We start from the raw sequence: 27,664 nt of genomic DNA on the forward strand, positions 1-27,664 counted from the left end.
TTCTTGCATCATTCACCCTCAAAAAAAGTGTAGGAAGCTATTTAAGGCCAATTCGAATAGTCAGCTCGAATAATGAGCTCGAATACCGACTCAAATAGTGAGCTCGAAGTCCGAGGTCGAATCGAATAGTAAAATTTATTCGACTCGAATATTCGACTGACCTCGAATAATTTACTATTCGAATTCGACCAAACTCGAATTTTGAAAAGGGGTATTTGAGCACCACTACTGGTGAGATCGTGTGGATTTACTTGAAGTGTGATACTGCCTATACCACTTCGCCAAGTACCCCAAGAATGTGATGTTGGATGGTGTGCCTGTTTCACTTTGAAAAATACAATCATGTGGAAGGGATGTAGTAGAATGAAATACATCATTCAGGGTGCCCAATTTTTTTATGAATCCTCCCTGTTTCAGCATGAGCAATGCTTCCTATGTTTATAAATGACTGTATATCGCACCCCACCCTCCCAGTGATGTTTAGCCAAGCCAATTTATTTATACAGCCTCCGGGTACACTTTGGGAGACCAGTGTTTTTTTTTCTCAATTTAGAACATACCACAAACATTCCACAGTGACGCACCTGCCAGCAGTAAAGATTACATTTCAGAATGTAAATCAGAGCATAAATCACTGTAATATCCATTTATAAATATAACAGACGAAGTCTCTTTTTTCCAGATGCAAGAAGGACTCGTATACATTCATAACTATGAACGGAGTCTCTCAGGCGGCTCGATTCTACTTCACATCGTTCCGCTTCCTTGAGCAGTACCAGCAGGCCGTGTCCACCTTCTATCTGCACTGCATCACCCGGCTGTGTGACGCCTCTGTCTGCGCCAACTTCCTGCCAGTAAGTAAGGGTAACCTGTCTGCTATTAGGGTTGCTTCCAGGGGCGTAACTAGAAATCTCCGGGCCCCCAATCCGCCCCCCAGGGCCCACTCAGGGACTTTTTGGGGGGCAAGAGGGGTTGCAACTTAAGAGGAGAGAATGGAGAATGGCAGCAGATCGGTGGGGAGGGGGGACATCCCCCCATCCCTCACCTCGGGCTCTCCTCTCAGCGCGCCCCCTCCTGCAATCAATAGGGGCAACGGGCAGTAGTGGCAGACTGGACACATACCTCCTTAGCGCCGGAGGTCTCCCATTAGTAAGTGTTTTATGCTACTTCCTGTGTAAACAGGAAGTAACATGAAGCTCTTAGAGATCGGAGACCTCCGGCACTAAGAAGGTATGCGTCCAGTCTTCGGCCGCCCGCCCGCTGCCCCTATTGATTGCAGGAGGGGGCGCGCTGAGAGGAGAGCCCAAGGTGAGGGATGGGGGGGATGTCCCCCCTCCCCACCAATCTGCGGCCACGCTCTCCTCTTATGCTGCGACCCCTCCTGCCCCCAAAAAGTCCCTGAGAGGGCCCTAGGAGGGCCCCGGGCCCCCCCTGCAGGGGCTGGGGTCACATACCCTATTGTTACGCTGGTTGCTGCTTCATACTTACGTGCAAGGAGCCTTCATTCAGAATGATACTGTTTATTCAGGGCCGGTTCTAGACTTTTTGCTGCCTGACGCAAACTTTTGAGGATGCACCCCCACCACCACAATTTAGAATGATCGCACAGCACCCAACAATTAACTCTGCTTCATTTAATGTTTTCAGTCAGCAAGGGAGCATATGCAAAAACGTGCCTCCCCCCCTCCTCATTCACTGTCAGACTCCTCACACAGCACTTGGAAGAACAAAGAGAAATCGAGAGCCCAATATGGTGTAGTATTGTTAAGTTGGTTGTGGTTTAAAGCAAAATATTAAGATATACTCACAAACATGGGTTACCCATAGGCAACCACTTCAAATGCAGGTGGGGAGTATTAGAACCTGACCCCACTCAGGTTATTAAGATGTCGCTCTCTGTAGATAGGAAACGGGGTAGCACCCCTCCACCGAGGGTGGAATCAAGATTTCAGCAAGGCTTGGTGTACAGAGGCGCCAGAGTAGAATTAAAATGTTTAAAAACCATCTAAAAGAGGGGGATGTTCAGGTGGACTTACCTCCCTCAAAAATATAGAACTCAATTGAGTCACAATATATCAATACAAAAAAACGTTTTATTTAACTCCACTTAGTGCAACGCGTTTCGCAGGTGTGGTCCTGCTTCATCAGGCAAACAGGAGTATAACTCAATGGGTCTAGATGCAGAAGTGAGCGCTCACTTCTGCATCTAGACCCATTGAGTTATACTCCTGTTTGCCTGATGAAGCAGGACCACACCTGCGAAACGCGTTGCACTAAGTGGAGTTAAATAAAACGTTTTTTTGTATTGATATATTGTGACTCAATTGAGTTCTATATTTTTGAGGGAGGTAAGTCCACCTGAACATCCCCCTCTTTTAGACGGTTTTTAAACATTTTTATTCTACTCTGGCGCCTCTGTACACCAAGCCTTGCTGAAATCCTCACACAGCACAACAAGCTGCTTTTCCCCAATGATGCTCTCCTGCCTTCCCCTCCTCACCCACTGTCAGACTCCTCACACAGCACAACAAGCTGCTTTTCACTAATGCTGCTCTCCTGCCTCCCCCTCCTCACTCACTGTCACTCCTCACACAGCACAACAAGCTGCTTTTCCCCAATGCTGCTCTCCTGCCTCCCTCCTCCGCACTCACTGTCAGACTCCTCACACAGCACAATAAGCTGCTTTTCCCCAATGATGCTCTCCTGCCTCCCCCCTCCTCACTCACTGCCATACTCCTCATACAGCACAACAAGTTGCTTTTCCCCAATGATGCTCTCCTGTCGCCTCCCCCCTCCTCACTCACTGTCAGACTCCTCACATGGCACAACAAGCTACTTTTCCCCAATACTGCTTTCCTGCCTCCCCCCTCCTCACTCACTGTCGGACTCCTCACACAGCACACAAGCTGCTTTTCCACAATGCTGCTCTCCTCCCCCCCTCCTCAATCACTGTCAGACTCCTCACACAGCACAACAAGCTGCTTTTCCCCAATGCTGCTCTCCTGCCTCCCCCTCCTCACTCACTGTCAGGCTCCTCACACAGCACAACAAACTGATTTTCCCCAATGATGCTCTCCTGCCTCCCCCCTCCTCACTCACTGTCACACTCCTCACACAACACAACAAGCTGCTTTTTCCCAATGCTGCTTCCCTGCCTCCCACCTCCTCACTCACTGTCGGACTCCTCACACAGCACAACAAGCTGCTTTTCCCCAATGCTGCTCCCCTGCCTCCCCCCTCCTCACTCACTGTCAGACTCCTCACAGAGCACAACAAGCTGCTTTTCCCCAATGATGCTCTCCTGCCTCCCCCCTCCTCACTCACAGTCAGACTCCTCACACAGCACAACAAGCTGCTTTCCCCCAATGATGACCTCTTCACCTCGCTCTCCTCTCACTGCTCCTCCTACTCTGACTGCATGCTGTAAGTATAAACATACAGTGAAAACATGCCGCCCCTGTAACATCTGCTTCTGATGCAAGTGTTTCACCTTGCTTCATGAGAGGACCACCCCTAGTTTACTGGCTAATTAGAGATAAATAGGAGTAAGCTTTTGGCTGTACTGCCTTTGTCAATCTCAAACCAGTCTGAGGAAGGCTCAAAAGCCGAAAGTTTACTGTTATTTATCTCTAATTTAGCCAATAAATGGTATCATCCTGATACAAAATGTCTTGCTTTTACTAATGGCTAACAGGGTACAACACTCTCCTGCTACTTCATACTTACATGTGCTCTCCTGCCTCCCCCTCCTCACTCACTGTCAGACTCCTCACACAGCACAACAAGCTGCTTTCCCCAATGATGACCTCTTCACCTCCTGCTACTTCGTACTTACATGTGCTCTCACTGCGTTTTTTACCCGTAAGCAGTGATGGTCCGAAATGCAGATTTCTGATTCCACTATGCCATCTATGCATGCATCTATCAATTTCTGTTTTTCTGATCATTGAGGAGTATTTTATAAGTATTTTGTTTATCTTTTGCGTCAGTTAATACAAACAACAACAACAACAACAACAACAAAAAAACAGAAAATCGGAGAAGGGAGGAATGGAAAAGCAGTCTTGTGATTGGTCTAAAATAACCACGGGGATCCGATTTTTGCAGAAAAATAAAATCTGTATATTCTGATTGGTCGAAGGCTTCCGAGTTCTGTAATTTGGCTATAATTACCGAGTTGGGTTAAATCGGACTTCTGCGGAATTACAATTTCCAATTTTCGATCAGAAATGCAAAAATTTCCAATCTGCAGAATGCGAATGAGCGTCTCCAGTCGCATTCCGATCCCAAAACGCATGATAATGAGAATCACAGGAACCCTTCTACAGCGAGCGGTGCGATCCAATCCTGTCGGGTCAGAAGAGTCCTGCCAGCTGCACTTTTCCTGCATTTCTCTGTATATACCTAGTGAAAATCACAAAGAAATTGCTTTGTGATTGTGAATGCGCTAAGAGATTTGCAGTGTAAGAGAGGCCTTAAAGGGGACCGGAGGTGGCTGTGATATGGGGGCTGCCATATTTATTTTCTTAACAATGCACATTGCCTGGCTGTTCTGCTAATCCTCTGCCTGACTGCCTCTCAGGGCTGGAGTTACTATAAGGCAGTGTAGGCTCGTGTCTACAGGCGCCTGATGATGGAAAGGTGGCTCCCTCCCCGAGCGCCTCCCCCCTTCCCTATGCAGAGTGCTGATGAGAGTGTAAATGAGGGGTTACTCGCCCGGGTATCCGCATTCCACTGACGAGATCCCCCTTCAGATGAGGGCCCCTCTAGCTTGTAGCTATGTCAGGCAAGGGAAGTAAGGAGAAGTGACAGCTGGGCCGGCCAGCAGAGGCGTAGCTAGACTTTTCAGCGGCCAGGGACAAAGACAGCTTGTGTGCCCCCCTCTGGACAAATTGGGCATGCATTGGAATGTGGGCGTGGCCATGCTGGTTAGATGTGTCCCCATTCCCCCTGTTTAAATAGTGAAATGTGCCCCCTTTAGATAGCCAGATGTGCCTCCCTTGCCCATGCTTAGATGTACCCCCTATAGTTAGCCAGATGTACCTCTGCAGAGGGAGGGAGAGAAGCAGTCAGTCAGCTGCCTCTCACTCACTTGGGGGTGCGGTGGCCATGCTCTGTGCCTTCTTATTGTGCTGCACCCAGGAACGTGTCCCCCCTCCTTGCCCACCCATAGCTATGCCTCTGCCGGCCAGCACACTAGCGGTGCGGTTCGGTGAGGGTTTGTCGGTTCATGGAGGGTGGAGTCTAGAATGCCAGGACATCTGTGCCTACAAGCTCCTGTGATTTAAAGGGGCACTATGGCAAAAAATTGAAAAAAATTAAATATGTGCAAACATATACAAATAATAAGTACATTTTCTCCAGAGTAAGCCATAAATGACTTTTCTCCTATGTTGCTGTAACTTACAGTAGGTAGTAGAAATCTGACAGAAGTGACAGATTTTTGACTAGTCCATCTCTTCATGGGGGGATTCCCAGGGATTTATTTATTTTCAAAAGCACTTAGTGAATGGCAGTTGCTCTGTCCAACCGCCAAAAAACTGTGTAGGGAGCAGGAAGGCTGGCCAGCATCATTGTTTAAATCCTTTTTAGGGAACATCTTTACAAAGAATAAAGGCCATGCTGAGAATCCCCTATGAAGAGATGGACTAGTCCAAAACTTGTCGGTAATGTCAGATTTCTACTGCCTACTGTAAGTGACAGCAACATAGGAGAAAAGTCATTTATGGCTCATTTTACTCTGGAAAAAACGTACTTCTTATTTGTGTATTTGCACAGATTTTAATTTTTAATTTTTTTTTGCCATAGTGCCCTTTAAATCCAGGCCTGTTTTCAGCACACACCAATCTGCAGTGAATTGCTAATGGTTATGGTGAGACGTTTTCCTAAGACTGCCAATATATTGCTTTACAGAAATGCAGGCGGAGAAGAGAAGAAAGAGCAGCTTCAGGCTCGACGGACTCTACTTCTGTGTCTGAATCCACGACTATCACTTCTCCCGGGATAATTACCAACACTGACAACGGTACGATGACTTTCAATGCGTGATAGAGAGCAAGACAAACGCAACAATCTATATTATTTTCAGCAATATGGAGAACAATGTAACCAGAAATGCTGCTTTTCATCACCGCACCATGTTCCCGCCCACATTACCCTGCGGCAGAGTGTGCTGATAGGCTATTGGGATTAGTGCTGCTCAGCGACAGGCCCTCTGCTGGACAGACAGGGTAATATGCGTACACCCCCCCCCGCAGGGCCCCGCTCAGTGACACACCTCCTGCTGGACACAATGGCATAGCTAAGAATCCTTGGGCCCCAGTGCAAGTTTAGCATTGGGGCCCCCCAAAGTATCCTATAGATAACAATTGATACAGCACAACAAAAAACAATCAAGGACAACCATAGTGTCAGCGGTGTAAGAAGGGGATGGGAAACAATGTATTAATGATCGCTGCTATTCAGATTAACTATAGAAGTGAATATTATCAGCACAGGACCAATAAAAAGCTTATACTGTATTTGAGGGTTGCGGTTTCTACCTCTGCACCCCCTATTGCTATGCCACTGGCTGGACGGATAGTGTAATGTGCCCAGTTCCGCTCCCCGCTCAGTGACTCACCTCCTGCTGGACACACAGGGCAACATGCGTATTCCTGCCCCCGCTCAGTGACACTCCCCTGCTGGACAGACAGAGTAATATGCGTAGTGCTGCCCCCACTCATGGACACCCCCCCTGCTGAACAGACAGGGTAATGCATGTAGTGCCGCAACCGCTCAGTGACACCCCCCTCCCTCACTAGACAGGAAGGACATCACTCGATTACCATTGCTCTGCGCATGCGAGCCGTGCCGTTACTGACATCACTCAGGCACACCTACTGTGCACCACCATGTGTCGCCATAGACTTGCATTGCTGCAGAATCCGTGTGGTAGGCACAGACCATGCAGCAATGCTCTGCACAGGTTGCGGCTGCCGATCCTGCATGTCATGTGACAGGAAATGGGAGCCACATAGGCTGTACGGTGCAACTACACAGAGAGGCAAGGGGTACCTGCCCTGCGGGGCAATTGTTACACCCCTGATGTGACCATTAGAGGTTAGAATTGACTCATAAGGATTTGGACCAGCACCATGCATAAATTAATGATTAAATATTTATTTAACAATTAGAATGTGCTATAAAGGGGACCAACATATGGTATACAAAAAAGAAAGAAGAGAAAGGGGTCCCCCATATACAAGCAGCACCAGACTATTGATATTCAAAATATTATAAATCTTTATTATTTTCAAACCCTATCCACAATTTCATAAAAACAATTAAAAAAGGTCACACAATGTGACAACCAGGGTCTCTCGTCCATATTGTGTAACATATAGTACAAAAAATATATAGATTATATAAATTAACCAACTGGCGTGTGGGAATTACATACAAAATCTATTAGCAGCGTAAAGAATCACCTAATGTAATAAATAGGCAATTATATACACTTATCTATTAGTGATAAAATACACCTCCACATAAATAGTGTAAACCACATAAAGCGATGGTCCCAAAGGCAACCTTAGTGATATTACCGAAGAATGACACAAGTTTTATGGCAAAAAATTAATTAAAGAATGTATGTATATATATATATATATGGGTATAAATACAAACATATATATACCCTATAACGTGCAAATAACCACAGTAGAAATTTTAAAACAACAATATAGAGTGCAGAGTGCAAGATGTAGGAAGAATTATGCAGATAATGCAATAAAGTGCTAATGCAAGAGCAAGACAGGTTAGAGAACCGAGAAACCAGACAGCCAGAGGGAGGAGGAGAGACCCCGGGAAGCAGCCTTAAGGTGGCCACACACCATACAATAAAATGATCCGATTTTACGTTAATTCGATAAAAACGATCATAATCTCTCGAAAAAATTGAAAGCTTTTTTTTCATTCGACTGAAAAATCTGATCGGATTTCCCGTTTTCTTCGATTTTAATCGATCCGGAATGCCAGATATTTTTCTTCAATCTTTCTAAAGATTGTATGGTGTGTGTTGGATTGTCCAATTATTAATATACACACCCTAGCAATTTTGTCAGAGTTTCCAATCATTTTTATCATAATTGGGGAAAAATTTTACATACGTGTGTGGTACATTGGTCATATTTTTAAAATGTTACAATCAGTCAGAAAAAATTATTGCAATTCTTAAATTGAACAGATATTTTAAAAATTGTATGGTGTGTGGCCACCTTTAGTATACCACGCGGGCTCAACCCGCTTCAGAAGAGGCTGGGGTGTGGAGAAAAAGGCCGCATTAAATACCCGAGGACGCCGGAAAAAACTGAAGTAAAGCGCCGCAGAGAACGGAAGTGACGCGGCCGCGTCATCAGTCTAAGTAGCGTCGGGTAACCATAGAAACCCGACGCTACTAGCTGTCCGTGAGGGAGCCTTTTTTGTATAGGGAAACTGCGGGCTGGGGAGCGGACGATGTGGATAGGATAAAGAAAAGAATTCAGTAATAATCAAATAGAAAAAAAAAAGAGTTTATAAAAGGATTATAATAGGAAAAAAAGAGGAGTATAAGGAAAAGGAGATTACTAAAGAATATATAGAGAGGTTAGAAATCATCATTTTATTATAAAACTACTTCCACCAGCAGCGGATGTCTATAGGAATTTTTGGGTCCCCATATACCTCTGCCACGGACGTCTAAAAGGCGTTTCATACAAAGTTTTGGTTTAGTGCCAACTCTCTACTTTACTTGCAAATAGTTCTAAGCCGATGTAGAATTATGCAGATGTTACTGCAAATCCATGCAGTCTGAATATAGACCAGAGAAATGATTCCACTGTACAGAAGATTTTCATGATAATTAGTATAATTCTGTAACATAACAATTAGCATAATTGTCAATCATCTCACATTGATTTGTGCCTCCATAACAATCTTATGCCTGGGACCCACTAGCAGCCTTTTCTAAGTGCCAGTGATTTGAGAAGCTCTTGCTAATGTAATGCTATGGGGGATAGTTATAAAATTACATCTCTCAAGTGGGATCACACCCATAGCTTTACATTAGCAAGAGCTTTCCCAATCACAAGCGCTTGGAAAAAGCTTAGAAAAGCACTGTTAGTGGGTTCCAGGCCTTAGGGCTGGGACGCACTAGAGCGTTGTTGTTTTTTTGAGTGTTTAGGGATTGCTTTCAATCTATAGCGATTTACCTAAATGCTCTGCCAATGTAAATGGATGGGGCAGATTCCACTGGAGCGATTGTGATCAAGCAAATCACAGGAACGCAGCATTTTTGGAGCATTTCTATTCTAATGTATTGTATAGGAGCAGGGAAATCACTCCCAAAATCACTTGAAAAACGCTGCCACAAACTGCTAGCAATTGTGGTACCGCTTTGGGCTTTGCAGTGGTCCCAGGCTGTAGGCTTGGAGCCCACTAGCAGTGCATTACTTAGCCATTTCTGAGCACTTTGTGATTTGTGAAGCTCTTGCTAATGTAATGCTATGGGTGTGATCCCACTTGTGTGATGTGAGTTTATAAATATTCCCCATAGCATTGCATTAGCAAGAGCTTTTCAAAGCACTGGCGCTTAGAAATGGCTCAGTAACATACTGCTAGTGGGTTTGAGCTGTTAGGACTTGTTTGCAAATAGCACTCTCTCAGGCGCGCTTATGGAAACGCAACACTTTGGATGGGGCCCCCTCTGGCAACACCCCCCCCCCCCCACACACACACACACACACACACACACACACACCTTCTGCATAGTTAAATTGAGAACCAATGTTATTCAATAGTGCACACTTAAATGTGTTTTCCCCTTGCATTCGTGGATACAATCTGGCAGCAGTGAAGTACTGCAGTAGTGCTGTACACAAGACCCTGCTGCACTATGAATAGGGACTGTCTGCAAATCTTTGCAAAACTTTGTATGATTCCTTATCAGTGGCTGAGCAAATGCAGTCATTAGAGTAACTGTACAGAGAGCAGAAAGCTTTTACCTCCTTGCCCTTAGTTGTCAGTCTCTTACGACGGGGCCCCTTGAGGATTCTGTGCCCCCTGTGGCTGCATCCCTTGCAGCTATTGCTACGCCCCTGGCAGGGACAGAAGAGAGTGCATAGACTTCCATCCATGTGTGGCGATTCACCGCTGAATGGGCGTGCATGGATCGCTGCATTTCAGGGCCCTTCAGCCCGCGATCCTGCGGGGCTCTGCTCTGCATGGAAACAAGCCCTTACCCACTAATGTGGAGTTTGGTGTATGCAGATTTAGACATTTAATAAACACAATATACTCCTATCTGGGCCTGGCGTGTAGCTTCTGTAAGAAAGAGCTGGCAGTGTTAGGCGGGGTGCATACAGAACATAGCGTGAAAGGCTGCGTTTTATGTCAAGTTTTAAGTTCATTTTGTGTGCATTTTTTCCTGCAGATGCGTTTTTCAAGCGTTTTGCGTGCGTTTTAATTCGTTTGCGGTTCTCATATACAAAACGCATTTTGCATTCGGTATGCGTTTTTCATGCGTTTTCATATTTACATTTATGCAACTCACTAGGAAGAGCTATTACATTGGTAAAAAGAGTAGCACTCCTTCAACTGGGACAGGGGTGCCCAAGCCTCAATGGATCCTCGCACCCTTGGATCTCAACTGGATACACAAAGGGAGATGGAGGCTGGCACATCCGAAAGTAAAAAAGCTCTTTTATTGAAGTATCATGTTAAAATCAGTGGCTATACAGCGCCAGCCTGCTGTTTCAGCTGTCAGCCTTTCTTCATGATACCTGAAACAGCAGGCTGGCGCTGTATGGCCACTGATTTTAACATGATACTTCAATAAAAGAGCTTTTTTACTTTCGAATGTGCCAGCCTCTATCTCCCTTTGTGTACTCACTAGGAAGAGAGCACGAAGCGGAAATACATAAAAAAATATCTACATGTGATTTGCATCTGAATTGAATGCAAAGTGTGCAGAAAATCTATTTAGGTGCTGCACACTGAGCTGGTGGTCGTTTCAGATGCAGCCTTAGTGGTATGCGCTGGCGTTCTCCTCGCTGTTCAACCAAATGTAAGTTACACATTTTTTTGCTTAGCTGCTCCCAAGGTTCTAAATTTAGGTTAGGTCACTTGCCGGAGGTTTGCCTCACCGTGGCGCAAGTGTCTAGTATAATATACTTTGCATGCAAACCATATTGGAAGCTAAAGTTCCTCCTAGTCTAATAAATGTTAGCACTTGTCTTGGATGCAGGGCATGCATTTTTCAGTCTGACAGAGGCGGTGTATGCCTGTGCGATTAACCATTCAATTGCAACATGTGTTTAGGGATGTACAGCCTCCCCCCCCCCCCCACCTTTCCTTAAAAAAATATATACTGTATATATGTTTGGAAAAAACACAAATAAAAATGCATGGAATCTGAAGAAAAACGCATACCATTGCGTTCCCATTGACTTTCATTTTGTGCGTTTTTGATGCGTCTATGAATATTTTACAACAAAACCAGCGTTTTCAAAAACGCATGCATACAAAACGCATATGCATTTTTTTATATGCGTCTTTTCCTGCGGCCCATAGACTTCCATTAGTGGCAAAAAAATGTGGCATTGTACGCAATGCTAGTGTTTCTGCTGTGTGTGAGTAAGTATGCTGCCAGGCTTCCTTGCAGACAATGTAACAGGCAGAGGCTGCTGGGAAATGCGCTCTCAACAATCTCTCTTTTTTATTATGTGAAACAATCTTCTCACTTAAAGGGACCCTGCGCTGTAGCTAAAATAATAATAATAATAATTATTATTATTGATTTATAAAGCGCCAACATATTCCGTGGCGCTGTACAAAGTAAGAAACAAACATGGGGTACATAATAACACAGACAATGGTGTACACTAGTGTTGGGCGAACAGTGTTCGCCACTGTTCGGGTTCTGCAGAACATCACCCTGTTCGGGTGATGTTCGAGTTCGGCCGAACACCTGATGGTGTTCGGCCAAACTGTTCGGCCATATGGCGGAACTAAGAGCGCATGGCCGAACGTTCCCCGAACGTTCGGCTAGCGCTGTGATTGGCCGAACGGGTCACGTGGTTCGGACCCGAACGCGCTCTGATTGGCCGAACTCGTCACGTGGTTCGGGTAAATAAATACCCGATCCACGTCATTTCTCCGCCATTTGTCTGTGGGTTTAGCTTTGGGTAGGCAGGCAGGGTAGTTCTCTCTTCAGCCAGGCTAGCCAGGGTCCCCCGGTCATTGTGTCGCTGCTGGGAATAGTAGTACACCGCTCACCCACACTATATAGCATTGTGTTTACTGCCACTCTGTGTCTCTCTGCTGGGAACAGTAGTACACCGCTCACCCTGTATAGCATTGTGCTCTGTGTCGCTGCTGGGAATAGTAGTACACCGCTCACCCACACTATATAGCATTGTGTTTACTGCCACTCTGTGTGTCTGCTGGGAACAGTAGTACACCGCTCACCCTATATAGCATTGTGCTCTGTGTCGCTGCTGGGAATAGTAGTACACCGCTCACCCACACTATATAGCATTGTGTTTACTGCCACTCTGTATGTCTGCTGGGAATAGTAGTACACCGCTCAGCCACACTATATAGCATTGTGTTTACTGCCACTCTGTATCTCTGCTGGGAATAGTAGTACACCGCTCAGCCACACTATATAGCATTGTGTTTACTGCCACTCTGTGTGTCTGCTGGGAACAGTAGTACACCGCTCAACCTGTATAGCATTGTGCTCTGTGTCGCTGCTGGGAATAGTAGTACACCGCTCACCCACACTATATAGCATTGTGTTTACTGCCACTCTGTGTGTCTGCTGGGAATAGTAGTACACCGCTCAGCCACACTATATAGCATTGTGTTTATTGCCACTCTGTGTGTCATCTGGGAACAGTAGTACACCGCTCACCCTATATAGCATTGTGCTCTGTGTCGCTGCTGGGAATAGTAGTACACCGCTCACCCACACTATATAGCATTGAGTTTACTGCCACTCTGTGTGTGCAACACTCCTGGACCCCAACCAAGTAACATGAACAATGACCATCTGTGATGGGTTAGCGTTTCCGGTCCCTGTTCATTGAACCTCTTATCTTTATTACATTTATGACTGCATGGCGGCAAAAGCATGCTATCCGCACGCTTCTTGTCCTCATGCAAGGCCTGGGTTGTTGTGTCTGAAAGCGTGGCCTTCTCCTCCTGCGCCTCCTCCTGTTCCATCACGTGTGCTGCTGCTGGGTTAGCGTTGCCGGTCCCTGTTTATGGAACCTCTTATCTTTATTACATTTATGACTGCATGGCGGCAAAATGCATGCTATCCGCACGCTTCTTGTCCTCATGCAAGGCCTGGGTTGTTGTGTCTGAAAGCGTGGCCTTCTCCTCCTGCGCCTCCTCCTGTTCCATCACGTGTGCTGCTGCTGGGTTAGCGTTGCCGGTCCCTGTTTATGGAACCTCTTATCTTTATTACATTTATGACTGCATGGCGGCAAAATGCATGCTATCCGCACGCTTCTTGTCCTCATGCAAGGCCTGGGTTGTTGTGTCTGAAAGCGTGGCCTTCTCCTCCTGCGCCTCCTCCTGTTCCATCACGTGTGCTGCTGCTGGGTTAGCGTTGCCGGTCCCTGTTTATGGAACCTCTTTTCTTTATTACATTTATGACTGCATGGCGGCAAAATGCATGCTATCCGCACGCTTCTTGTCCTCATGCAAGGCCTGGGTTGTTGTGTCTCAAAGCGTGGCATTCTTCTCCTGCGCCTCCTCCTGTTCCATCACGTGTGCTGCTGCTGCTGCTGCTGGGTTAGCGTTGCCGGTCCCTGTTTATTGAACCTCTTATCTTTATTACATTTATGACTGCATGGCGGCAAAAAGCATGCTATCCGCACACTTCTTGTCCTCATGCAAGGCCTGAGTTGTTGTGTCTGAAAGCTTGGCCTTCTCCTCCTGCGCCTCCTCCTGTTCCATCATGTGTGCTGCTGCTGGGATAGCGTTGCCGGTCCCTGTTTATGGAACCTCTTATCTTTATTACATTTATGACTGCATGGCGGCAAAATGCATGCTATCCGCATGCTTCTTCTTGTCCTCATGCAAGGCCTGGGTTGTTGTGTCTCAAAGCGTGGCCTTCTCCTCCTGCACCTCCTCCTGTTCCATCACATGTGCTGCTGCTGGGTTAGCGTTGCCGCGTGGTCCCTGTTTATTTAACCACTTATCTTTATTACATTTATGACTGCATGGCGGTACAAAGCATGCTATCCGCACGCTTCTTGTCCTCATGCAAGGCCTGGGTTGTTGTGTCTGAAAGCGTGGCCTTCTCCTCCTGCGCCTCCTCCTGTTCTATCACGTGTGCTGCTGCTGGGTTAGCGTTGCCGGTCCCTGTTTATGGAACCTCTTATCTTTATTACATTTATGACTGCATGGCAGCAAAAAGCATGCTATCCGCACGCTTCTTGTCCTCATGCAAGGCCTGGGTTGTTGTGTCTGAAAGCGTGGCCTTCTCCTCCTGCGCCTCCTCCTGTTCCATCACGTGTTCTGCTGCTGGGTTAGCGTTGCCGGTCCCTGTTTATGGAACCTCTTCTCTTTATTACATTTATGACTGCATGGCGGCAAAATGCATGCTACCTGTGCAAAGAAAACAGACATTTCCCGCATTTAAAAGACAGTTTTCCCTTTGAAACTTTAAAATCGATTTTCTCAAAAACTATAAGCTCTTTTTGCTACGTTTTTTCCCCTCTTGTACCCACTCCCAAGGTGCACATACCCTGTAACTTTGGGGTATGTAGCATGTAGGGAGGCTTTACAAAGCACGAAAGTTCGGGTCCCCATTGACTTCCATTATGTTCGGAGTTCGGCGCGAAAACCCGAACATCGCGGCCATGTTCGGCGAACGTTCGTGAACCCGAACATCTAGGTGTTCGCCCAACACTAGTGTACACCAATATACAAGATACATAATTAGTGACAAAATACAAAGAATGATACAAAATACAAATTATAGAATTGGTAATGACAGTGATAAAATTAACATGATGAATAAAATGTATAATGGTTACCAAGACACAAAAGGGGAGAGAGCCCTGCCCTTGCGAGCTTACCATCTAAAGGGAATGGGGGGAAACAAGAGGAGAGGCAGTATGCAGCAAATATATAGAGGCTGTGTGTTTTAGGATACCTAGTAGGAGTGCAATTTGGTCTTAGGACAAAGGGAAGTGGCCTAAGGTAGAGCATATGCTTGTCGGAACAAGTGTGTTTTTAGAGAGTGTTTAAAGGTAACAAAGGTTGGCGAGTGACGAATGTGTTGTGGGAGGGCATTCCAAAGGAGGGGGCAGCACGTGCAAAGTCTTGTGAATGTGAGGAGGTGATTCTAGAGAAGGACAACAGAAGATCGTGTGCAGATCTGAGATTGCGATTGGGTTTGTATCTGGAGATTAGTGAGGATATGTACCGGGGAGAGAGATTGTGGAGAGCTTTGTAGGTTAGGGTTAGGAGTTTGAACTGAATCCTCTGGTTAATTGGCAGCCAGTGAAGAGCTTGGCAAAGAGGGTCGGCAGAGGAAGAGCGAGAAGAAAGATGAATGAGACGAGCAGCTGAGTTCAGTACTGACTGGAGCGGGGCCAGTTTGTTAGAAGGTAGTCCACAAAGTAGTATGTTGCAGTAGTTCAGACGAGAAATTATGAGAGCATGTATTAACATTTTAGTTAATACTGTAATAATGTCACTTACCTTGGGCCTCCTCCTTTAATGATCACTTGCTTGTAGTATTTGTCATGTTTTCACTCATTGTTATCTTTTCTTTCTAGGTGAAGCTGCACTACTCCATTCATACTCCAGTAAGTACACGTCAACCTTATATTTTCATATTTTATAATAAGCATTATTTTCAAAAAATAAAACAGAAGTTTGCCTTCTCAAAACAGAAGGTATTTGTGATTATTCGGTTTGGAGTGAGCATATGATGTGTCCCACAATGCATCCCTGCTGAACATGCAAATCATTTATTTGTAGTTCCTGTAAGCTAGCCACACCTCCAGATCCGCTGGAATGCAATGATGTGTCAGCTTGTTAATTGTAGAGAGCCACAATAATCCAACATGCATACGGACTGTTTCTGATTGGTTGATCCTCATCAATGCATGCATGGATTAATGTGGCTCTATGGGGCAGGTCTCAGGGCCGGGACAAGGTCCACCACCAACAGAGGCTGAGCTGCCCAAGTCAAGTAGTTCTGTGCAATCAGTGAGCCATCTTGCATTTGCACAATGCGGCAGGCTCCTGGTGAAAAATCCTTATCAAGGAGATTGGTGGGGGAGAGGTGGGTGTCCCTGCGCTTGAAGGGCAAGCTCCAGGTGGATGGGAGAGGCCCTGGATTATCCAGAGCTGACGTCGAACTGGAACTTCCGTAAAAGTTTGAGTTTGCGCGAACCGGACGAACTGCCATAGATTTCAAAGGGCAGGCGAATTAAAAAAACCTAGAAAGACACAAAAATGGCCACAAAAATGCTGTAAAACCTGTTTCGTTTCAAGGGTGTTTATTATGCAGAAATCAAGTTCACAGTACAGAGAATCAAAGATAGAATCCCCCATGGGGGAGTCAAAAATGATTAACACAATACAAGGGAATTACTATTTAGTCATTAAACATCAGAAGAAAAACAGAGGAACTTAAATTCCTGCACTAGATTATACATACAGTGCATTAATATATATCAACCCAAATTTTCTTTGTATGATTAGGGGGGGGGGGGGGGGGAGGAGAAGCCAGGGGGGGGAGTTTAAGGGAAGGAGGGGGGATATTAGGGAATGGCTACAAGGAGGGCCCAGGAGTGGGGCTACCACATCATGCCACTGGGACTCCTCCAGGTGGTAGGAAGGGAAAGGAGGGTAGGAATGGGGATGGGGAACAAAGTTTAGTGCCAGACAAGCGTGGTCTAATAAAAAATATTAAACAGAGATAGAAAGAACTATGTATAAACCTAAAGATGGTCCGCCAAGTTCCACGTCCTCAGCACATTTGAGACTTTGTGTGATCTGTAGTGGTAGTAGTACACAACACCAGTGGATATTTCGAGAGGAATTAGGAGATACTAATAGGAACGGAGAGTATAGTCTAAACCTTCATTGGCCTGAGTTTCTATCCAAGGGCACCAGACCTTCAAGAAAGCGTCCATTTTATCATGGACCTTGGCTAGAATATGCTCTGAAAGCAGGACCTCGTTTAGCTTCTGGAAGACTTGTTCGGCATTGAGAATTCTAGACTTCCAATTATAAGCTATGTGTCTTCTAGCCAGGGCCATAATATGGTGAAGTAATTTATTGTAGGGTGGGGATAGGTTACTAGGTCTGTTGCCTAGTAGGGCTATTGTAGGATTTAAAGGGGATTGTATGGTAAGTAAAAGAGAGGTGCGTCTCCAAACCGCCCTCCAGAAGGCCTGGACCGCAGGGCATTGCCACCACATGTGCCACAGGGTCCCTTTTTGACCACAACCCCTAGGACACAGTTCTGTTTGTGATGGGCAGAATGCGTGGACCCTAGCTGGAGTAAAGTATACTCTATGTAGCAATTTGAGTGATGTTTCTATTGATGAATAGAAAAGGCTGTTCTTCAATAAAGTCGAACAGCAGTGTGCCCATTTAGCCAATGACATTGAGGTCCCGCATTCTGCTTCCCAATTCAATTGAAATTTATATTTTTCCTCATTTGTCTCTATCGTTAGTAAACCATAAATAACAGAAATAAGACCCTTTTCAAGCGGGCCTTGTCTGCATCTTGTCTCTAAGGTCGTATAGACGAGAATATCTTTGTTTTTGTCGATTTTGTCTAGAAATTTAAATATTTGTAAGGCTCTAGGAGTATTCAGAAGGAGGTACATCTCTCTTAGTGTAGAATTCTCCCAATTTCATTAGTCTAAAGGCCGAGGTAAACTTGCCTAGTCGTATTAGATCCCTGGACTTCCACCAGTAGAGGGATTGGTGTGCTAGACCAGGAGGGAAGTCAGGATTCCCGATCAGAGAAGACATTAAGCTTATTCTAGATTGTAGTTTGTATACAAACCTGCATCTGATCCATAATTTTAGAGAAAAAGCTAATATTGGAGCCAGGGTCAAGATTTTCTTTACGGGAATTTTGGATGCCCACATGAGTCCTACTGGAGTGAAAGGGTGTATTAGTTTGGATTCGATATCCACCCACAGGGGGGCCGAGTTGCCCGAATTTACAGCAACCAATTGGGAGAGTCTGGCAGCCCGGAAGTAAGACAAAAGAATAGGAAGGTTAAGACCACCTCTGTCCTTAGGCCTAGCAAGCGTCGAATATTTCAACCTTGCTCTTTTTTTGGACCAAATAAAAATGTGGATTTGTTTTTGTAGCAGCATCAAATGTGAGATTTTAATCGGGATGGGAAGGGCTCTAAAAAGATATAGTATTCGAGGGAAAAGGGTCATTTTAACTGAGTGAATTTTGCCTAACAGGGAGAGGGGGAACTTGGACCATTGATCTAGATCTGATGAGAGCTTCCTGTACATTGCGGGGTAATTTACATCATATAGTTTGTTTGGGTCTAGGGGAAGGTTTATTCCTAAGTATTTTATATAATTGGGTTGATACTGAAGACCTAATGAATCAGCTAACGATTTAGCATGTTTAGAGGGCATTTTAGAGATCATCAGTTCGGATTTATCGACATTTAATTTAAAACCTGAAAATGTCGAGAAATCGTCAATGATATTAAATAGATTAGGGATGGACGTATGGGGAGAAGATAACGTTAAAAGAATGTCGTCCGCAAAAAGATTTAATTTATATTGTTTATCTCCAAGCATAACTCCCAAGACCTCACTAGACCTACGGATCTTTATGGCAAGCGGTTCGATAATTAGGGCAAAGATTCCAGGGGAAAGCGGGCAGCCCTGTCTCGTCCCTCTACAAATGGGGAATCTGGTTTGTGAATAGGATGGGAGTTTGATATAGGCAGAAGGGGATGAGTATAGGGTCTTGATAGCTCTTAGATAGTCTCCTGAAAAGCCAAATTTAGTTAGGACAGAGAATAGATATGGCCATTTTATCCTGTCGAAGGCCTTTTCCATGTCTAGAGACAGTAAGGCTAGGCTCTGTGAGGTCCTCATACAATAGTGCTGTAGATTTCATATTTTTCTTATATTATCAGGTGCTTGACGTTGTGGAATAAATCCCACCTGATCTTTGTGGACTAATGCTGGCAGAACCCTGTTTAGTCTAGTAGCCAGTATGGAGGTAAAGAGTTTATAGTCCACTCCGAGCAAAGAAATGGGTCTATAATTTTTCGTCAGGAGTGGATCTCTTGGGGGTTTGTGTATAACACATATTGCCGATGCTAAAAATTCTTGTGGGGGGGACTTACCTTTCATTAAGAAATTAAAAAATCGTAGAAGATGGGGAGCTAATGTATTTTTGAATTTTTTGTAATATGAGGACGAAAAGCCGTCCGGGCCAGGGGCTTTCGATCTTTTTAGCCTTTTTATGGCGTCATGTATCTCTTCTTCATTAATCGGGGCATTAAGGGATTTTACAGTTTCTTGATTAAGTTTAATTCCAATGGTGTCTTGTAGGAACTGCTCTCTCTTATCTGAGGCTATATCAGGGGCTTCATCACTGTAAAGTTTTGAGTAGTAGTCAAAAAATGCTTTGTATATTTTGTCTGGGTTGGAAGTTACGTTACCTTGGGTGTCACGAATCTTAATAATCCTATTGGTTGTTTGTTTTAATCTTAATTTTTTAGCCAGCCATTTGTTAGGCTTGTTTAGCTGTTCATAGGCCATGGCTCCCGTCCATCTCATTGCCTTTTCAACCTCCGCACCAAAAATCGCATCTAATTGCAGCTGAAGGTCGAATATTTTTTTTTGTAGATACCGGGAAGGGTGGGATTGATTTAATAAGTGCAAGGTGTTAATTTTATGCTCTAAATTAGATACAATGATCCCCTTATCCCTTTTGACTTTGGATGCCTTCCTGATAAGTTCCCCCCTTACCACCGCCTTGTGGGCCACCCAGCACACACCTTCATTCACGTCTGGAGTAGTATTTTCTTTAAAGTAATTATCAAGACATTCCTCTATATCATTACAGATGCTAGTATTGGTTAGCAGTGATTCATTTAATCTCCATTGTGAGCGAAAGGTCTTGGGTATTGGGGAGGTCATTGCAGTCAGGACCATATCATGGTCTGACCAAGGGCATAGTATGTGTCGGGAGTAAGCTATCGAGGATGCACAGAGGGAGGAAATCAAGATCAGGTCAATCCTAGAGTACGAATTGTGCGGGGCTGAAAAACATGAATAACCTCTCTTTGCATTATTATGTTCTCTCCAGGAGTCCACCAGGGAATGTAATTTAAAAATTTCCTGAAAAAGTGTTTGATTTTTCTTAATTATAGAAGGTCTAGGTGGGTGAGTTCTATCAATAGTATCATTAGGGGTCAAGTTGAAGTCACCCGCCCAGATCAGGCTATCATATTGTAATGTTAATAGCATTTCAGAAATCCCAGAGAGGACAGAACTTGCGATATCAGGTGGGGCATAACAGTTAACAATACAGATGGTTTTAGATTCGTATTTCCCCAAATTTATAATGTACGTACCCGAAGGATCTGATAGTGTGGAAAGAACCTCAATGGGGAAACTATCTGAAAATAGGGTGATCAATCCTCTACTTCTTTTTTTGAATGAGGATAAAAAGTGCCTATTATAATTCTTATGGAAATGTTTGGGAGGATTATTTGTTGAGAAATGTGATTCCTGTATGCACAGGATGTCCGGGGAGTGTTTAGCGTAAGCCTTAAAGGCCTTATTCCTTTTGGCCGGGGAGTTCAAGCCCCTGGTGTTGTGTGTCAACACATTAATGGACTTGAATTTCGGCGATCACGTAACTATTAAGAGAAAGAGCTGAGGTGGAAGACCAGCGGACCAGAAAATCTAAAGTGGAATTTTTCTCACTTAAGGAGAAACACACATGAGTGGCACAGAATAGAATTATTATCTTAAAGTAAAACAAAAAAATATTTGGCACTAAAGGTGCCAATGATGAGAGCAGGCGGGTGGACGTCAATAAAATAGCGACTATCCACCAAACACCTCTCATCCAAGTGGGGGACGGCAAGAGCCTGTCTGCCGGACCGCCAATAAGAACCTAATGTAAACTCAAAACAGAACTTAAAGAAACATGGTCATGGTTAAACAGTGATATATCTATATCTAAAAAGAGTGAGCAAAGATCACTAATAAAAGGCAATAGAGTATCTTACCCTCGAAATAATTCTTATGAGACTCAGTTGTAGTATATAAATGTCCAGAGAGAAACAAAAACCCAGTCAGTAAAGACTAGTGCTGTAAAAGATGACTAATATCGTACATCATAAGGTGGACCCAAGTCTTATGAACAAAAGGTCTGATGGGGCCCAACATCATAACGTGGGCCCATGACATGTGGATGAGGATCTCCAGAAGAAGGAGACCATAGGCTAATATATCAGTTGGGGTCCAGCATCATAAAGTGGACCCCGTGATGATGGGATCTAAGACGTAAAGAGTCATCTGAAATTGTAGCCTTCAGGAGCCGGTGGGGTCCAACATCATAAAGTGGACCCCAACAGATGGGTATAGTTCTCCTAAGCTGGGTAAGAGTCTATATCAAGGGTAGACTAGAATATAGTGATCTCTTTTAGGGAGAAAATTTAAAAGATCAGATGGGGACCAACATCATAAAGTGGTCTCAGGGCTCCTAAGTAGGTTCCAGAGAGCGCTCCTCAAGCCGCGGTGGTGTGACAGAACGTCTTGTGGTGGTCCAGGATGTTTCAAGTCTCTGCTCACGTTGATATTGTGGCGACTGAGTTGGTCGTGGTGAGTCTTGCGGGTCAGGGATCTCGTATTGGATATTGGCTTCCGTAAGCGCATTTTCTGCCTCTCCGATAGTGGTACAGACATGCTGTTTGTTGTTATGTCTAAAGATAAGAGCAAAGGGAAACCTCCACCTATATCTGATTGAGGCCTTTTGGAGAGCCAGCGTGAATGGTCTCATGGCTCTGCGTTTTTGTATTGTGAGTGGCGCCAAATCTGCAAATATTTGGACTGATTGTGGAAATCCAGGGATAGATCTTAGATCTCTTGCTGCCACTAGGATCTTGTCTCGAGCGTCTTCTGAGGCAAGCTTCGCTATTATATCTCGTGGCAGAGCTGGGTTACGAGGTCTTGCTAGGGCCCTGTGGATTCTTACCACTCTCAATAGCGATTGATCATGTTGTGGGAGGAGAGCATTGAAGAGGTTGATTGCCGTTGATTCTAGGTTGACCACTGATTCTGGCATCCCTCTAAATCTCACGTTGGCTCGTCTACTCCTATTTTCAAGATCTTCAAGTTTCGCTTCCATAAATTCGAATCGATTCTCATGAGCTTCGATATTTGCAGTATTTGCATTGGTCACCATTACGATATCATCCGCTTGATTCTCAAGGGAAGAGACCCTCTCTCCTATGTCATTTATCTGGGTAGACAACTGTGTGACCGCCGCCTTCAGCTCATTTCGTAGTTCAGTACGAAATATATTTGTGATAGTTGCAATCAGTTCTTCTGCAGACATCCCGCTCATCTGTGGTACGTGTGGCTGAGATTCATGTTGTGAGGGAGTCTGGGACTCCATCTGAAGTAAGGATGAGGATGTTCCCATGGTAGATGGAGGTGGGGAGGATGCGGATGTTTGTATGGGTGAATGGGTCAAATGCGTACTTTTGTTGCCATTTGCCCTATTAGGTAGCTCAAGTTTCTTAGATGAAAGCGTACTTTTGTTCGCGTCCGCATGTAGATCTATTGCGGGAATAGGGGAGGGAAGCGTATCTTTTGTCGCATCCGCTTGTGGAGACAGAGTGTGTAGGAGAGGGGATGCATGCGTACGTTTTTCCGCGTTAGCGTTAGAGTCAATGGAAGAAGAAGAGGATGATCGCGTACCTTTGTCCGCATCCAATTGCTGGGCCAGTATAGGCGACGGCGGTGCATGCGTATTTTTGGTCGCGTCCGCGGCTGACGCAACTGACGCACAGGAAGAAGAAGCGGTGGCCATCTTAGAGAATCTCCGGGCAAATCTGAGCGGCGAACGGAGAGGGATGTAGCTTGATCTGCTCCTCGTTGGGTAGATCTTGGGGGATCTCTGCATTGCCTGATGTCTCACCTTTCAGATGCTATATAGCATGTCCAAATCCGTTCCGTGTAGCTTTGGCAGTCCGGCTTTCAGTGAGGAGCTCACAGACACAGCATCTGCTCCAGAAAGCGCCTCTCTAGCGCCCCCCCTGTAAAACCTGTTTCAAAGGCTCTAACACCTGGACTGCGGCATGCCGGAGGGGAAGCCCTGGATTACTACTCTGTTTGTGTCTAATGTGACACACAATTATAGTAGTGGACACTGGGCACAGCTCTGGGTGGCTGGCTGTGGAGACACACGCATGCGCTTTGGAAATACTGCAAATCCCCGGAAGACCAGAGAGAAGGAGGGAGGTATTATTGCCACTGAACTGGTAATCCGGATATGTGGGAGAAATCCACGGATATCCGGGTCGGCCGTGAAACTATCTGCAGATAGCTATCCGGATTTCTGCCTAACTATCCGTATCCGGCCGGATAGTGTTTTTAAATGGTTGGATATCCGGATGAGCATCCCTGTTAATAGGCACCACCAGGGGTGGTTAGGGTTAGGCACCACCAGGGGAGTGGTTACAGTTAGGCACCACCAGGGGAGTGGTTATGGTTAGGCACCACCAGGGGGGTGGTTACGGTTAGGCACCACCAGGGAGGGTGGTTAGGGTTAGGCACCACTAGGGGTTCTTAAGGTTAGGCACCCCAGGGGGGGGGTGGTTAGGGTTAGGCACTACTAAGTAGTGTTTAGGGTTAGGCACCACCAGGGAGGGTGGTTAGGGTTAGACACTACTAGGGGGGTCTAGGGGTTAGGGATAGGTACAGGGAGGGTTCTGTGTGAGAGTAGGGATAGGTATAGTTACAGTACAATATACACCACCAGGGGGGTGGTTAGGGTTAGGCACCGCCAGGGTGGTGGTTAGGGTTAGGCAACACCAGGGGTGTGGTTAGGGTTGGGCACCACCAGGGTGGGTGGTTAGGGTCAGGCACCAACAGGGAGGGTGGTTAGGGTTAGACACTACTAGGGGGGTCTAAGGGTTAGGGATAGGTACAGGGAGGGTTCTGTGTGAGAGTAGGGATAAGTATAGTTACAGTACAATATACACAACCAGGGGGGGTGGATAGGGTTAGGCACCGCCAGGGGGGTGGTTAGGGTTAGGCAACACCAGGGGGGTGGTTAGGGTTGGGCAGCACCAGGGGGGTGGTTAGGGTTAGGCACCACCAGGGTGGGTGGTTAGGGTTAGGCACCACCAGGGGGGGGTCTAGTGGTTAGGGATAGGTACAGGAAGGGTTATGTGTGACAGTAGGGATAGGTATAGTTACAGTACAATATTTGTAATATACACAATTTATTAAATTATGCATATTTACACAAGGGGGGGAGGAGGGTCTAGGGTTTAGGGATAGGGAGAGCCTACAATTATGTATAATTGAGTAAAATACCTGTAAAATCTACCATTGTATTACTATGTTTAATACAAGTGTAATTATTGTTTTTTTGGTATAGATGCTATTTGATGTTTCATTTCCGAATTTGTTTGTTGTTATAGACGGTATTTTGCCGTTTCATTTCCGTTTATTGAACCGATTTAGCACTATATTTTCGTTTATAAGCTATAAACGAAAAATATTGTTTTACATTACAACCTATAATTTCGGCTATAACCCGCGCCCTTTTTTCCAGGCGCCCTTTTTTGATACACGCCTACTAGTAAGGTGAGTATCTAACTTTTGCATTTTTACTTACGTCACAGATACCCTTTAATTCAGAAATTGATAGCAGCACTTAAAGGGATACTGTAGGGGGGTCGGGGGAAAATGAGCTGAACTTACCCGGGGCTTCTAATGGTCCCCCGCAGACATCCTGTGTTGGCGCAGCCGCTCACCGATGCTCCGGCCCAGCCTCCGGTTCACTTCTGGAATTTCTGACTTTAAAGTCAGAAAACCACTGCGCCTGCGTTGCCGTGACCTCGATCCCGCTGATGTCATCAAAAGCGCACAGCGCAGGCACAGTATGGTCTGTGTCTGCGCAGTACACTCCTGGTGACATCAGCGGGAGCGAGGACACGGGCGTGCAGGCGCAGTGGTTTTCTGACTTTAAAGTCAGAAATTCCAGAAGTGAACCGGAGGCGGGGCCGGAGCATTGAGGAGTGACTGCGCCAACACAGGATGTCTGAGGGGGACCATTAGAAGCCCCGGGTAAGTTCAGCTCATTTTCCCCCGACCCCCTACAGTATCCCTTTAAAGCAACATAGGGGAAACCATTATGTAAAATGTATACCTATCTAGGTTGTAAGCAGTGTTCATTTTTGCATTTGGCTGCATGTAGAACTTCGGTGCAATGTAAGGAGGTATCCTGGATTTGGAGGGAACGTTTGAGGCCAGGTTCACATTAGCATTTAGCAACGGAACCGGCCGTACTGTTCTGTGGTCCATTCCGCTGAGCAGGCGAAAAAATGCTGCAGGACCCAATTTTGTGGACCGTTTTGCTCAGCGGAACGGACACGGAGGGTTTTGCAGCTACATAGTAACAAATAGAAAACTAACAGTTTACAGCACACTGACTGTAAAATCTGACAGTATTTCCTGATCCTGATGGCCGGATCCTTACGGCCGGCTCTGCAGAGAAACGCTAATGTGAACCAGGCCTGACTTAAAGAGAACCCGAGGTGGTTTCTAAGAATGAAATCAGTACACAGAGGCTAGGTCTGCTTATATTGCCCAGCCTCTGTTGCTATCCCAATCCCCCCAGACACCCCCTGCGCTCTTCTGGCCCCCATAAATCACAGCTGCGCTGCCGACATGTGGCGGGCTGTGTTTAACTATGTGCTGTCACTCTCGCCACTCCCCCCGCCTCCTGCATAGCTCCGGTCTCCGCCCACGTCCCTTCCCTCCAATTAGCGGGGAGGGAAGGGATGCGGGCGGGGACCGGAGCTATGCAGGAGGCGGGGGAAGTGGCGAGAGTGACACTACATAGGTAAACACAGCCCGCCACATGTCGACAGCGCGGCTGTGATTTATGGGGGACAGCAGAGCGCAGAGGAAACTTAGGGGGGATTGGGATAGCAACAGAGGCTGGGCAATATAAGCAGACCTAGCCTCTGTATGCGGATTTCATTCTTAGAACCCCACCTCGGGTTCTCTTTAAAGAACAAGCGACGCCCATGCTAACCTAGAAATAAAACACATATATAAGTAGATAAATACTACTTCTACTTACATAACAGATGTATTGTGCTATCCACATAATGATTCCTGTGAATTTTATAAAGGAAAAGCAGAGAATCCTATTCTAGGCAGTGGCCATCTTGCCAAGCTAATGCTGACATCATATCCTCCCTGACTCTTGTTTCCCCCCTCCCTTCTCTTTCTCATTGTGTATTCATCATCTGCCCTCCTCCCAGAGTCTTCAGACACTCCCACTGAGGTGTATACTAACAACTGCACTGTCTTATCCTCCAATCACTGAGTCACCTCAGCCTTGCTTGTAAACACAAGTAATCAGAGGGTGTTTCTGATAAGCAGCTAGGCAGGGAAATACATGGAAGAGGAGGAACATATTATAGATAAAAAGAACTCCCAGCATTCAACTATTTGGCACTGTTTGGCACTAGGGCCAGGGCTCCTAAAGTATGTGATAACTACAAACCATAACAGCAGAAAAAGTTTTGCAAGTTTTGAATGCAGGATTAGCATCTTTATCACTTAATACACTCAGACCAGTTGCTGTTGTAATTTGATTTTTATGGTGACAATACCGCTTTTAATCAGTTCCTATTATCTGGTAGTTATCAGTAAGTCCCGTAGTAATGTGAATGTTTGCCCTTGCAGGCTCTTCCAGCGTGGACTCTGAGGAGATTGTGAGCACCGCAGTTGGCCTCGGAGTTACGGTGGGCTTCCTGGCCTTGCTCTGCACCTTGATGGGGGGCCTGGTCTTCCTAATGCACCGACGGCTGCAGAAGAGCCGCTACCTGGAGAAGAGCAACTTTCATTAGAAGGTGGAGAGGATGACCTGCTAGTGTCCTGCTATTATAGACTCACCTGTATGGGCTTCTAAATACCCTTACTGCAAGCTAAGGGGCCGTCTAGCTGCATGCATAGTAGTGATCAGAATTCAAGTGTAAATATTTATATATGATTAACCTATTGGAATAACGTGCATTTCTCATTGATTTCCATACAATGCATAATAAAGCCATAGATCGATTTAGCATTTGAGCGTTGGAATTGTCTTTCTGCGTAAGGCCTCGTTTACATTGGATGCATTTACAAATGTATCTAAAGGGTAACTGAAGCAAGGGAGATATGGAGGGTGCCATATTTATTTTCTTTTAAACAATACTAGTTGCCCGGCTGTCCTGCTAATCCTCTGCCTCTAATGCTTTTTTAGCCATAGCCCCTGAACAAGCATGCAGCAGATCAGCTGTTTCTGACATTATTGTCAGATCTGAAAGATTAGCTTCATGCATGTTTCTGGCATTACACAACTGCATCC

General features: G+C 45.5%; 1 pseudogene; it reads left to right on the forward strand.

Moving 5' to 3' along the window:
* The window catches only part of LOC137571036 (zona pellucida-like domain-containing protein 1), a 128,194-nt pseudogene extending 101,030 nt beyond the window's left edge, over nucleotides 1–27,164 (forward strand).
* Nucleotides 27,165–27,664: the final 500 nt, after the last annotated feature.

The sequence above is a fragment of the Hyperolius riggenbachi genome, chromosome 4 (genome assembly GCF_040937935.1).
Source record: "Hyperolius riggenbachi isolate aHypRig1 chromosome 4, aHypRig1.pri, whole genome shotgun sequence".
NCBI lineage: Eukaryota > Metazoa > Chordata > Amphibia > Anura > Hyperoliidae > Hyperolius > Hyperolius riggenbachi.